Consider the following 15,736-nt stretch of genomic DNA (forward strand, 5'->3'; position numbering starts at 1 on the left):
TTAGGTTTAAGTAGTTCTAAGTTCTAGGGGACTGATGACCTCAGATGTTAAGTCCCATAGTGCTCAGAGCCATTTGTACCATTTTTTTTGGTTTTCAGTTGTTTGTGAAAGAATCGCAAAACTGCTGTCTTGGCGTCTGTCCGCTACTGGCGCTGCTAAAATACTGATAAGCAAATTATCAGATACTTTGTCGTGCACCAATGAATCAGCAGTCTCTTAGAAACAAAGTCAAACACTGGATTAACCATACAGGAAACGCGATTGACCGATCGCCACTCGCCTTTTCAAAATTACGTTGGTCCCCGCTTATAAATTGCGTTTCTCTGCAACACCAGCCTGGAGTAACAGTAAATAACAGGTACCAAAAGTACTCCTAGCCTGATTTCAGGTAACATTACTGAGTTGATTTCCTGCTGGGAGCTGGTAGGTGACTCCGACAATATTCTTCACACTCTCTTCCTTCTACCTTAGCAAGCAGGCAAGGTAGCAGTTGCGACTGTCTTCATTGTCTTTAATCATTTTCTGTTAGAATGCTGGAAGTGTGAAGATCCTATCGGGCATTCAGACGAAGACTAATAAATTATTTTTTTTTGTATCCTTTCTTGTCATACCGTCTTTATGTCACAGATAACACAATTTATGATAGCACTCATAGTTTCGTCATAAATCTCTAGGAATTTGTATTAAAACAAACTTTGAGAACTAAAGTCGATATTTTTTCAGTTCAATAACCAATTTCGGAACTTAATTAATATTAAAATCGTATGGGACAATCTTCACCATCTGCTGGGACAACTTTCCTTGTCAGTGGGGTAGGATGGCCCAGGTAGTATTACTATACAAAATATTTTTTATGAGTAGACAAATTACTTAGTTGTAAATGTGGTGAAGCAGTCTGTTTCTACACAAGTCAATGGAAACACTTGAAATAAAAGCTGGAAATAAAATCAAGAAAGAACTGGGACAACTTGCCGTGGTCTCCCCTATAAAAGTTCCTACCTACGAATATTCTGCCCGCTGACTGTTGAGACATCAGACCCCTTTTCGTACTACAGGAAGAATTAATGACACTAAAAGGAGACAGAGGGAAGGCTATAAACAAATAACAAACAGTTAAAGAAAACACTGCCGGTTGATCATCAACAAGAGATTAAATGCGAGGCTGCTTTCTGACACTATGGAACTAAATCAACCCACAATTCTGGATTAGTCGCTGGCCATCGGGACTCAGTTCGAAGCGAGACTCATCACTGAAGACAGTTCTACTCCAGCCAATGAGATTCCAGGCTGTAGACGTGTCTGGAGACTCCCCAGACAGCGGTGGGATACCAACTTGACTGTCGCCCGCTATCTTAGGCGGTACGGTCCCTGATCTCTCCCCAGTTGAGAACGTTTGGATCATTGTGGCATTGTGGGCATGGCCCTCCAACCAGCTCGAGGTTTTGACGATATACTACACTAGTTGGACAGAGAACATAAAACAACTCTGTTTATCATTATCAAAGTACCTGCTTGCATAAAGGCCAGAGGTGGACCAACGCATTACTGACTTGCTCAGTTTGTGAAGCTTTGTCTCTTGAATGTATACTTAAATATTTCAGAAATCATTATCGTTTGTCTGTCTGTACATGTAAATAACATCAACAGATTTCGTCCCATTCGGATAATTCCTTCGTGATGCGTCCTTGTCTTCCTTCCTTTTTTTTTAACTTTCACTATTATACAAAAACACTTCAGAACAAAGAATGATAGATCGCCCAGTCCCCAGAGAGATATTTTTAGTGAAACAAGATTATTTATTGGAAGTGGTGTGTGTGGTCACGAGAAGCGCTGGATATGGATACAAAGGAGGCAGCGTGACAATTCTTACACCGTCAGCATAGATGAACGCGTGGCACTGGCAGCTGGCCACCGTGTAAGTGGCCTACTGGAGAAATAAAGGCTGTAAAAGTATGCTCTCAGGATACCGTGGCCAGTAGATGGGCAGGCAGGTTACGCGTGGGGGCTGCGGGCACACACTGTACGGGAAATGGCGGGCATTGGAGGGGAAGTGCCCTTGTAACTGCAGTCTACGCTCACATCTTCTGGTGAATATTAAGCGTCCTTTCACGTCCACACTTGCATGGTGATCATTCAAAATATGTGGCACCTCTTCTTTGGTTGGTATCTAAGAAGAATTGCACCGAAAATGCAGCGATTTATTTTCGCCTGTTTTAACCACTTGTAACTTTCAGAGTAGGGAATTTTGAGTCACACAAACATTTCTCTTGTTGCCTTGTGAAAATTTGGTTCTTTTGCTAAAACTCAGCCAAGTTTACACAGTCTCACCTCACTAACACCGAGTGAAGACGCAACTGCGAGAGAATACTGGGAAAGTGGTTTATTAAGTGAAGAACTGAGGAAAAGTGACGCAGCATCTTATGAGAAAGTACATCCTAGGTACAAAATAAACATGTAATGACTTCACTTACGTTCAAAAACCTAAACCCATAGCATTTCACGTTTCCCCAGCTATCGATGGCCCTTAAAAACTACATTCTTTCATCGGAAAAGTCTGTAGTTACTGGAATAACATGTCAGATAATGAAGTTTGGCATCACAACATATGGAAAAAGACTCTCCTCTTTATGTGGTATCATTTGCCAAAATTTCATTTCGATATCTCAAATCGCTTATGAAATATGAGAAATCTTGCGGGTATTTGCCTCTGGCTTTATTGTTGGCGCAAGCGATCCCAAATGAGTGCTCTATGTCAGATCAATTTTCTCGAGGTTGGTGACAGATGGGGACCTTTACCCAAGTCTTAAAGAAAAATTGAATAAGTTAGATAAATTTCATATGCAGCAAAATGTTATGCAATGTGCACCAAACGCGAACTCATATCGACCACTATTTTTCATTGCCTACTATATTGAATTTAGCGCACTGTCTTACTTCCACGTAAATATCACAATAACTATAGTCATTTACGAAATGACGGGGGCACATCACAATGATCCTGACATATAAAGCTACAAGTAAAGCATAAATGAATTTTTTTATGCAAAATCGTTTGAGAAAGACTGCAGGGCGTGCGCGTCGATTCTGTCATCACTGACCGGCCGAAAGGTGGCAGAAGCTCGGCGGCCTTCCCTTCTGAACAAACGATTGCACTCGCCCAGCGCTTTGGAGGAAAACTGGTCTCTGCGCTTAGACCACCGTATCGTGCATGACCTACTCTTACTGATCTGAATATAAATTAGACTGCTTCCAAAGTGATAGGAGCTACATGTCAAAGAAAGATGGCGGTGACTTACAACACTATCATCGTAAAATATATCACAAAAGAGATACTGTACAAGGTCTGCAAGACAATGGGGCCCGAAAGCGTCTCTCCGTGGTTTTATCGACTCGGAGCAAGTGCCGTAGTGTTCCTACTATGAGAGAATGTAGTTCCTATAGACAGTTTCAGCGGAAGGATAGTGGTTGGGGCGGGGGGCAGTGCAGACGGGTTCTCTGGCTTTTCGCCAGTGAGGTGGCAAGACCTCCTTGTGTTAAAGTTGCGATTTCTGTCGTGGCGCCAGGAAAAAGACCGTGTTAGGGAAGCGTAGCAGAAGTTTGAACGCAACGGTTTCAAAACTTACCGGTTCCCGCCATTTAGTGGCTACTTTAATTTACTTATCAGCGGGTGTTAAAAATGATCCGCTCCCACAACCCAGTGGTTCTGTACCTGGCCGGCCGTTGTGGCCGAGCGGTTCTAGGCGCTTCAGTCTGGAACCGCACAACCGATAAGGTCGCAGGTTCGAATCCTGTCTCGGCCATGGATGTGTGTGATGTCCTAAGGTTAGTTAGGTTTAAGTAGTTCTACGTTCTAGGGGACTGATGACCTCAGATGTTAAGTCCCATATTGCTCAGAGCCATTTGAACCATTTGGTCTGTACGTAAGCAACAAATCGGCGGGGCTAGGTTCAAATGAATGCGAGCACTGTGGGACTTAGCATCTGAGGTCATCAGACCCCTAGACTACTTAAACCTAACTAACCTAAGGACAGCACACACATCCATGCCCGAGGCAGGATTCGAACCTGCGACCGTATCAGGCGTGCCGTTCCGGACTGAAGCGCCTAGAACCGCTCCGACACAACGGCCGGCTGGTGGATCTAGATGGCTGAGGAGAATTAGTCCGTGGTTGGAAACGTGATCATTGCATGATTAAACAACTTCCTTTGTATGGGACTGGACTGCATGGCTTCTGAGGCCCAAGGGAGATATTCTAGATACTTCTGTTACGCGAGTTCTGGAAAGTGGCACACCTGCCTCTGCTAACAAGTGGTATTCAGTCGTGGAGATGTTTGATTCTGGGCGGTAACCGACCACTACCATACTCTGAACGGACTTTCTATTTCGAGAGGTTTGAATGTACTCCAGAGCAGGACTCTGTTTCCCGGTTGTATTACGGAACTTAGTATAGACAGGGTATGAGTTACCATTCCTTCTATCTCGTGTGCTAATTTGTGAATCATCATGTTTTACTCTGAACTGTTTTCAGCTGGTTAATATTGCATGTATTGTAACTGCGAAATGGTCTTAGTTTTCATGTATCTTTGATTACAATTTAGTTAGGGGATTTTGCTACCATTCTCATTAAATTCTCAACGTAACTTTACTGCATTTCATAAGTTTACTTTTCTTATGTATTTTAACTGAATATCGTAGGACCACTTCCTGTTTGACCTGACCTTCCTTGAAAAAACATTATGCAAATAATTCTGTCATATACATCATTTGTTCATTTACAGTACAACTGTTGTTATTACCTTATTTATTTAACTTTTGTTTTGTATTACTATTTATTTTATTAACTCTCGAGTCGAACCAATGCGTAGATTATGTCACTATAGGACCACAGCTCCATTTATTATTTGCAGCGAATTTGCTGCGGAGAATGAAAGCAGACATGTGCAGTTCGATCCAGTGACAACATGGAGCCATTCTTTTTAAACCGAGCCATACGCACCAAAAGTACGAGTAACCACAGGTAAAGGCGCAATTGGTTTGCTCCTATGGGACGCTGTTTAGGAGAGCAACTCATCAGCAGAAAACCATTAAGTACTGTCGCAACTGCCTCATTTCTGTAGCACGATAAGGGGTGAACGAACAAGCGACAGAAAATCATTGGAGACATTATTTCGGCTCTGTTCTGTAAAGAGTCGCACCCACTTTGACTGTAGATCAGGACCGCAATTGCTGCCATACCATTGGCCGCTAACGCAAATTTCCGTTTTCAATACTGGGAAGATTGTTACATTAATCCTTTTTAAATATCATGAGTTCCGTGGTAAGGAGGCCTTGTGCTTCAGGTTACAAGATGGTACACGACTGACGAAGTGAGGCTTAACCGTCCACACGTTACGGAACTAGTTTTAAAAAATACAGAATTTTACTGCAGCTGAAGGATTAACAATGTCTTAAAACAAGCATGACGTAAAATATAGAAGTTGAATACGTAGAACGCATTATATTTACAAACGCTGCAAAAATACAACTTCATGTCTCACAACAACAAAAACAGTGGAAATGACAGAAACTGATTATGGGAGTTTTTAGCGCACGTTCCTGTATGTGACTCCAAAATCGGTCACTTAAGTGAAACTACATTATTTGTATCTAAATGAGTAGTGTCTGGTCATTCGGACATGACCGAAAGAACACACCACTCATATACACTGAAGCGCCAAAGAAACTGGTACAGGCAAGCGTATTCAAATACAGAGATATGTAAATAGGCAGAACATGGCGCTGCGGTCGGCAACGCCTATGTAAGACAAGTGTCTGGAGCAGTTAGATCGGTTACTGCTGCTACAATGGCAGATTAAGATTTAAATGCGTTTGAACGTGAAGTTATAGTCGGCGCACGAACGATGGGACACAGCATCCCCGAGGTAGCGATGAAGTGGGGATTACCTCGTATGACAATTTCACGAGTGTACCGTGAATATCAGGAATCCGGTGAAACATTAACTCATCGACATCGCTGCGGCCGGAAAATGGTGCTGCAAGAACGGGACCAACGACGACTGAGAAGAATCGTTCAACGTGACAGAAGTGTAACCCTTCCGAAAATGTCTGCAGATTTCAATGCTGGGCCATCAACAAGTGGCAGCGTGCGACCCTTCAACGAAACATTATCCGATATGGGCTTGTGGAGACGAAGGCTCACTCGTGTACCATTGATGACTGCATGACACAAAGCTTAAGGCTCGCATAGACTGATCAACACCGACATTGGGCTGTTGATGACTGGAAACATGTTGCCTGGTCGGACGAATCTCGTTTCAAATTGAATCGAGCGGATGGACGAGTACAGGTATGGAGACAACCTCATCAACCCATGGAACCTGCATGTCACCAGGGGACTGTTCAAGCTGGTGGAGGCTCCGTAATAGCGTGGGGCGTGTGCAGCTGGAATATTATGGGACCCCTGATTGGTCTAGATACGACTCTGACGAGTGACATGTACGTAAGCACCCTGTTCGATCACCTGCATGCATTCATGTCCATTGTGCATTTCGACAGACTTGGGCAATTTCAGCAGGACAATGCGAGACCCCACACGTCCGGAATAGCTACAGAGTGGCTCAAGGAACTCTCTTCTGAGTTTAAACACTCTGCCACCAAACTCCCCAGACATTGACATTATTGGGCATATCCGGGATGCCTTGGAACGTGCTGTTCAGAATAGATCTCCACCCCTTCGTTCTCTTACAGATTTATGGACAGCCCTGTGGGGTTCATGGGGTCAGTTCCCTTCAGCACTACTCCAGACATTAGTCGAGTCCATGACACGTCGTGTTGCGGCACTTCTGTGTGCTCGTGGGTGTCCTACACGATACTGGGCAGGTGTACCAGTTTCTTCGGCTCTTCAGTGTACCCGACCTTTTGCAGGACTTAGCCTGATGCGACTAGCAAACAGGAGAAAACGGCTAGGGGATGCTACTTGGGTAGTGTGCGGCAAATCGAAATTTGGATTGAGGGGGGAGGGGCGTGCTTGGATAGTCCGTCCAGTGGTGTCTAACCAGTGTGCGAATGTGGCGTAGATGGTTAACGCATCTGCCTAGTAAGCAGGAGAATCCCATTCTTTGTACAAATTTTCATTTGTCGCTACATTTTTTTTACTGCTCGAATGCGGAAGAGATCTGGATTTCTCCTTTCTGAACATAATCATCATGTTTTCCTAAGCATACTGTCCTCAGAGTACAACCCTAGAGATTGTCTGGGGGCTAGCAAATTGCTAGATTCAATAACATTTGTTGTGGTGTCTTTAAAATGTCCAGAACTTGCTGCATTGGCGTGATACTACGAGTAGATAGTCGGGAAGTTTATTTGGTTTACTTCATCTATCGTTAACTTCCTTAACTGCATTTGCCAACTATTCAGTGTCATGACATGTATCTACTTAAGAAAGGAGTGAGCGATGTTTTGAATCTAGTCCAACATTTCTGGTTGCCTTTTTGTGTACCTGCTTATATTATTAATTTAATAATAATAATAATAATAATAATGATTGTTTCAATTTTTTATTCCTTAAGATACTGTATACCTTTTGCGAACATTTTACTGACAGCTGCCATATTTAGTAATGAAGTCACCACAATCAGTAGAGAGATCATGAGAACTGTGGAACATACCGACGTACCCACTGAGAGCAGAGCCAATCAAGACTATACCTGGGCTCTAAAAAGTTAGTGACCACTACGATGCCCACAGGATGAGTGAAGAATTGGTGTCACTGCCATGGTCAGAATGGTCCAGTTGGATTCAATATCTCCTTAATAGTTCTCGGGTTGATGGAACTAACATTAAGAATTCTTCTGTGGCATCGTATTTCGAAAGTGAGTGCCGATATCACTATGTGAAGCACTATTACGTTCTCCTCTTCTCAATTCTCAACGTTTTCCTGGAATGTAGTATATCCTCAGAACCAAAATTAAAGGCATTTCCCCCTGTTTTTTTTTAAAATTCAAATCAGTATCGTCGTCATGAAAGCGTCATGTACACACAAAGTGGAATAATTAATAAAATATTTGTCGACTGTGAAAAGGCACTGATCCGTATAAACAATATACTATTATCATTGTAATGAAAAGAAAGATGACAAAGATCCTCATTTATCACGTATTATATAAAAGACGAGACAATGACTAAACCGACCATGCCATTCTATTCCATTCCATTGCACTACATTTCTATCTTGCCTCACTATTAGTGTAAAGTGATTTTGCTTAGCCATATGAGATGTCGCACATTATTAGGTCTATACGTGTTTCAAGTAATTAAAGTGACTTAGTTAATTATATCGTTATTACTTCCTTGAACATTCCCTTGCCATTTTTATAAAATAGAAAGTGATAAATTTAAATAGGGTACCTTTTCTTTTGCTATAGGAACTAATTTCAGTTGGGCAAGTTCGGCAATATTGTTTTTCGCTCTTTAATTACAATAGAACCTGCAATCCTTTTTCGTTGTTAGGAAGTCAGATAGTGTTTCCGAACTTCAAGATTCACAGAGCTAAAGTAAGTATTATGCGGTCAGAAAATTAAATCAAACGAATTATTTCCAAGTAAACTGTGGGCTGTTGTGACGTTAAAAATAATAAGGAATAGCCATGAGATTTTCAGTAACTCTATATTTTATTAAAGGCAAATTCAATAACTAAGTCAAAGATAAATTTTGGCCCCAGTAAGTACGAGGTTTGTTTGAAAAGTCCTCGGAACGGAATAGAAAAAAAAGAAATTACTTACATCATCACTTTAACTTTTTTTATTTTTCAATGTAGTCTCCTTGTAGATTAATGCACTTGGTCCAACGACGCTTCAGTATCTTGATCACATCCAGAAAATGAGTTTCCTCCAGGCCTGAAAATAGTTGCCAACTTCGGCTATCAGTTTTTCGTTTGAAGTGAGCCTTCGCCTACCAAGAAAAATTTTCAGTTTTGGGAGACATGTAAGCCTGGCAGATCCATATCAGGTGAATAAGACGGGTGTAGCAACAATTCATACCGTACTTCGCGTAATTTGGCCATGGCGACTGCATGCGTTTTTGATCCAGCGTCATGATTCGCGGCACCCATCTTGCAGATAATTTTTTCATTTCTAATTCTTCAGTTAAAATGTAATATAATACCCTTTCAGATGACGTCTGGCAAGCGTGAGCAATTTCACGCACTTTCAATTGGCGATCCTCCACGACCATTTTGTGCCCTTTTGCAATGATTTCTGGAGTAGTGACACATCCTGGCCGACCACTAGGCAGATCATCATCTAAGCTCTCCCTACCAAATTTAAATTCATTTCTTCACTTGGAAACAGTTCACTATGAAGGAGCAGAGTCCCCCAGTGTATCCTGGAAATCGGCATGAATGTCCTTTGCTTTCATATCTTTCTTTACGCAGTACTGCTCGAATCGCGATTTTTCCCATCTTCGCAAATCACTACGCGGGAACAATAACACAGCCACGTTACCGTCACAGTTCTCTTTCAAGACCACTGACGTTGCACGTTATACACGCAACAGCCCAATGAATATCACGTGATCAACTCTTTGCGATAGCGCTGACCTCTCTTGGTGACTCCGAGAACTTTTCAAACCACCCTCGTACTTTTATAGTTGTCACAAAGTAAGTGAACAGCGCGAAATAATAACTTAAGTGCCTATTAATAAATGACGAACGAAGAAAGAAAGTGAAACCTCAATTTCCGTGAGGTAACAGTGAAGCTGCAACCTAAGTTAGGATCATCAATAAACAGGAAATTTGTAAGAATGCAAATATTGTACCGGTACCTATTTTATAAATTTGTGTTCTCAAACGATCTGTATGTCTTATTTTTCTTGCGTTCAGCCCTGAATGTGACCATAAAACAAAAAGAACTGAAAGGAAAGAAGAGAATTAATAAAAATACGAAAATCAAGCAATAACCGCGATTATTAATCGCAACCTTCAAGGTAAGAAAGCTGCTTTTCTCGAGCAAATGTGTGTGCTTCGAAGTTAGGAGTGAAAAAGTCGATGATGGTGGCCTTTTCTCATTGTATAATTCTGTGAACTGTGTGAAATAAAAGGGTGAGAAGATATTTTTAGGAACATTGTTAATCTTATGCACCCCAAAATGGTGGGTATAAATCAAAGGCATCATGACCCTTCGCCGCTAGACTTTGTTTTTGGATAAAAGTGTTATCTGTACGAAATATTGATTGTTGTGGGATAGAATTCACAATAGAATCAGTAACAATTTCTGAATTGACCATAAAAGTCCGATTAACTCCTAGTCATGAGGTAGAAAAATCACGTTCTGCCGTGAATAGAGAAGAAAATCCGCTTGAACCAGAGGAAATGGTTGAATTACCTTCTCCCTTATCAGGTCCGTTTGATGATTTGAAGAAAGGTTTAGCCATGCAGCTTAAGCAAAATTTTGTACAACTAGCGAGTGAGCAAATGGCACAAATGAATGAAAATTTTCACCGTTTAACTAAGAACAACAACGCACGCCAGAGAAATCTTAAGGTGAGCAATCCGCTCCGATCACTAGACTTAACTCGAACCTTCAAACAGTAACAACTGAATTTGCTGGTTTGAAACTCGCATGTAAAGGTTTTCCCTAATCAGTAATGAGATCACAATCCCAGGTAAAGGTATCCAGACACCCGAAGTGAGATACAAAATACTGTACAACTGTACTAGGTCAGTTAAAATGTTACTGCTATTTCAAAATAATGAAGAGATACGTTCAGCAGTTACTAAAACCTTGCGTGGCATGCCTGTAAACGAAACTGATAAATGTATGTTGTTAGGTTCACTGCCCTCTTTTCTTGCAGCTAACCCACTAGAACTTTTAGTGACAGACGTAGCTGGACGCCTTCCAAGATTAAGAAGAGGTGTCAAATATATTGTAGCATTACTGGACATTTTCACAAAGTATGTCAGGTTGTCGTATGCTTTAATAGCTAGTACTTCGGCACCCATCCTAAAAAGAATCGTGAAAGATTATATTCCTGGGATACGGAGGCCGAAAGCAATGTTGTCACACAATGCTGCAAACTTTACGAATTACAGGTGGAAATTTTTTCTAGAAGAACAGAATAGCAGACAGAGTCCAATGTTTCGATTTTTTCCACAAGATAATATCGTCGAGAGAGTATGTCGTGAATTCTGCCGTTTCACCAGAATATACATGGTGAACATCAATGAAACTGATAAACTACAGGGGTGGATTCCCTACTGGAAATGAAGGAAAAAAGGTCCTATGAACACATGTCCGGGCCAGCCGCGGTGGCCGTGCGGCTCTAGGCACTTCAGTCCGGAACCGCGTGACTGCTACGGTCGCAAGTTCGAATCCTGCCTCGGGCATCGATGAGAGTGGTGTCCTTAGGTTAGTTATGTTTAAGTAGTTCTAAGTTGTAGAGGACTGATGACCTCAGATGTTGAGTCCCATACGAGCCATTTGAACCATTCTGAACACATGTCCGGAAATGCATCGTTGCACCGGTAGATGGCGCTGAGGAATGAGTTCCACTACCCACGTACCGTGCGTTCCTTGTGTGTGGCGGACTGTGATATTGACGCAGCGTGCTGTAAGCAGCAGAATGGTCTAGTGTTCATGTCCACAACAAGCCGATATGATGTTTGGGTACAGCCAAGCAAATGGAAACGGTCAAGAGGCAGCACAGCTATACCACAACAAGTACCCTCACAGACACCAACTACATCACACATTTCATGCCGATTTTGGGCGTTTGTGTGATCATGAGTCCTTGCAGACAAACGAACGTGCAGGGAGGGGGCGGACTGTGCATACTTTAGATTTGGAGGGCCGGGTTCCGCAGAATACTGAGACGAACCCTAGTACAATGTCCAGGCAAGTGGCCCGCCAAAAAGGTGTAAGCCAAAGTACGATCATGCGTATCAGTAGAACAGGGTACGTGATCAGAGGAACTCTCGATCGTCAACGTCGCCTACCGTAGCAACGATGCATTTCCGGACACATGTTCATAGGACCATTTTTCCTACACTTCCGGTCGGGAGTCCGTTGTTGGTTTTATTAATGTTCACCCTGTATATACCGAAGATAAAACTAAGCGAGTGCTTACCGTGGAACCATTTGAGGGAACAGTAAATATATTCCTCATACATCCAGTACCTGTACACGGTCAGATTAATTGTTTAATAAACCAGAAGGTAACGAATGGTAAAACCACTTCCCCGCATACTACGGCAAGAACTGAAGTGGTAAGCTTACATATAAATAGGTACGACAAGAAGTTAGTAAAAAAGTCCCACATAAGTGATAAGGTTTTGTTGAAATCACACTCTAAACCTTCACTGTCAAAACGAAAGAACAAGAATTGGAAGTTACAGTACACTGGACAAGACTGAATATTCCTCACGAAAAGTTATTTACTTACTGAATAATAGCAAAATGCGTGTATTACATCCACATCAAGACCTGAAAAAATATATGTGGTAGTTATAGGAATTTACTCCATTTGATGATTTCTATGTTCATGAACATTTTGAAATGCTTCTATTCTCACGGCAGCAGAAAAGGTGTAGTAAGTTAAGAAAAATGCTAAATGCACTAGAAATGTCTGAAGACGGGTCAACACTGAGCGCACCGCGCCGCGCTACGCAGTTTCCCGGCTGTTGTCGGTGCATCAAAGGAAGTGGCGGGTTTGCGCGACGGGGCTTCGGCTCGCTCCATCTTCAGACGTGGAACACAGCGCGTGCCTCGGCTGGCGCGGACGGCGCACTCCGCTCTGTTATACAACTGTGCAGGAGCGCGGCGCGCTCAGTGTGGACCCACCTTAAAGAGTAAGTACGAGAAAAGCTGATTCTTAGTTTCTATGAAACTTGATGGAGATCTGCGTATGGAATGGCAATAAATAATGACAATGAACAGTCTCAAATGTATGCAGTAGGTTAAGGGCAGAGAGAAATTTAGGTGTTTAGATTTTAGAAACTGTAGTTAAAATAAGTATTTTACGTTTATCTCATCTGCGTATTCTATTCCTAAAGTTAACTACGTGCTGTGCCTGTTTGATGCTGCGTAGATGTAATGACTATATGGCCTTCTGCAGAAAAGACAAGAACTGAAATTAGTAATCAAATCTTTCGCTGAATTCCAGTAAATGATTTGTGTAATGATGACTGTGCATGTACCTAATGATAGTAAAAGAAGCACGACTCATCTACTCTTGAAATCCTTGCATTTTCAAAATTTTGTGCCGTGATTGCTGCCACAATCTGATGTTTTCAGGCATTACTTTTTGATGAAATTAGGCATTCCTTCCGCGAATTATGTTGTTTACAGAGCGAAGACATAGTAAACTCTGCAACAGCGGTTTCCTCGAAACGGATACTTTACGATATGTGTCAAAAACTTGAAATTACTAAATATATGTAAAGCACGATCACACAAATCAAAGATACAAGGCCAAATACGAATTCGCTTTGCGAAAAAATGTAATACATACTGTAAGATGGCAAGAACTATGCCCCTTACATGAAGTCATTAAAGATCACCTAACTCACGTTGAGCGAACAGTAGGGCTGAACAAAAATGACTGACAAGTCACAATGCATTTTGTAGAGGGTATAGTATGGATGTATTGAAATAATTAATAATGGGTGATGGTTTTAAAGTAATTCACACGACATCAAAACTGTATGGAAACGCGTCGATATACTGGAGGCTAGTTTATCCAAGGGAAGTACTCAGAATTGACAGTGGCCGCCGGGGGAGCGGCTAAGGGAAGCGACAAGAGGCAGCTTAGGGGGGTTCAAGCTCTGAGAAAGCAGTAACGGGGCGCGGCCTCCAGCCGCCTTAAGATGAGTGACAGTGAGTGGGTGGTTGACCCCGACTCCACGCTGGTGTACCAGGAAACAGACAGAGAACTTGTACGTCTCCTGATAAATGTCTGTCGTCCCATTTTCTGTGAAACATGCGAGAAAGCCGCGCAAAGCTACGGTGGAGCGGTCAACAGAGGTCAAAATATGCGTTTTCGTGACTATAGCAACTTCACACTGAATTCACGGTCCGCAGGATCTGAAGCAAATTAGGTGAAGAGCGACAGAATGAAATACGCCGGCCTCCGATGGGAACGTAGGACCAAGGAATTTGAAGTATTCTTCTGGGAGTCAGAATTCCGGAAAACTTGGTGTTCTGCAGACTCTAACCTTGATGGGTAGCCTGGGAGGAGCTAAATAACAAAAGTTGAGAAGAAGGAAAATTTTGTGGGAATTTGTTCACTGCCCAGATCAGGCATTGATCGGCGCTGGGAGGCAACGCATAATTAACACGACTTGCGCTGCAATTGGCGAAGAGCAGACTGTGAGAAGTCTCCGTAGAGGTCTTCCGTTCCCAGCTTGCCTAGAGTGCGGACGTGGCGTTCTTTACTCAGCTTGCCTGAGTAAGAGTGAGCATCTCGGCAGTTTAGGACTTAGCAAATGGAACGATTGAGTTTGGAGATAGAAAGTTTTGGTTCAGCTATGTACTGAGCAAGATAGTTAGGAGTGAATAGACGAGCGCAGCCTTGCAGCACAACGAGGTTGGCCGACGTCCGCACAACGACACCGCTCCGCCACACTGAATTCGGTGATATTGCGCCCGCTCCGGCCACTGATTAATTTGCTGGATCACGTCGTCAAAGTTTCCACAATGGTTTCATGGGCCGTGTATTGTAGAATTCTTCTCACACTTCGAATTACGCCTGGGTCAGTCAATAGGAATTACTATTGATTTATCGCGCTTTATGACACGCAATTTATTACCACTGCCTGTTATGAGAGTCATGTAATGGGATGATTGAAGGTCGTGAGTTAAAATAAATCTGCGCTAATCGACTGCATCTGTTTTCAATCAAGTAGTTGAAATCCCAAGTCACTTTCTTAATTAATTTTATGTTCAACATGTCCATCTGGTGTTCAATAGCTGAATATAACATCAATGTGCACCCCTTTTTAATTAAAAGGGATCAATTCTGAACCAATTAATGTCAACACTGCCACTGCAGTTCAGTCAGGAGTCACAGGGCCTTATTACTTTCTTTGTGTTATCTGACATTGTGGCAGTTTCGCACTCTCAGTTGATCTGTTAGTCAATTACCTGAGGTGAACACACACCAAAACCAGATAAGTGTTACAATACTTGAACGGTACACTGTACATAATGTAATATGTTGAAATGAGTAATCAGTTGTTGTTAAATAAGTTTTATGCATTATATTAAGATCAACAGCTAAGAACAAGTCTCATCATGGACTATGCAAAGAGGCCACTACCAAAATTTCAAAATGCGCAGAAATCTTACATTTTAAATGATATCTAATGGTGAGTCATCTCAAAGTCAGTGTTACTGAAGACTTCCATTGAAAGCCATAATACTGAAACTTTGAATGAGTGTAGAGTTATGAACCGTGTGATTGTACTAACGTTGAAACGGACGACAAAACTAGTCCTGATCACACAACGAGAAATTCCACTTACCGGAAGTGAAATAACAAATTGCATGATACTTGCTTTCCGCACCCTCGGCAGGCATCCTCAGTTTTATAAATGGCACCTGTACTATAGAAGACGCCGGCGGCCATTTGCAGCAACAAGCATCAATACTCACTAAAGTTTTATTCGGTGGTTTTGATCAACTTAGAATTAGAAAATTATTATAATGAAGTTTTAATACCACCTTACAGAGTTTATTAAATGAAA

The sequence above is a fragment of the Schistocerca gregaria genome, chromosome 8 (assembly GCF_023897955.1).
Source record: "Schistocerca gregaria isolate iqSchGreg1 chromosome 8, iqSchGreg1.2, whole genome shotgun sequence".
Taxonomy (NCBI): domain Eukaryota; kingdom Metazoa; phylum Arthropoda; class Insecta; order Orthoptera; family Acrididae; genus Schistocerca; species Schistocerca gregaria.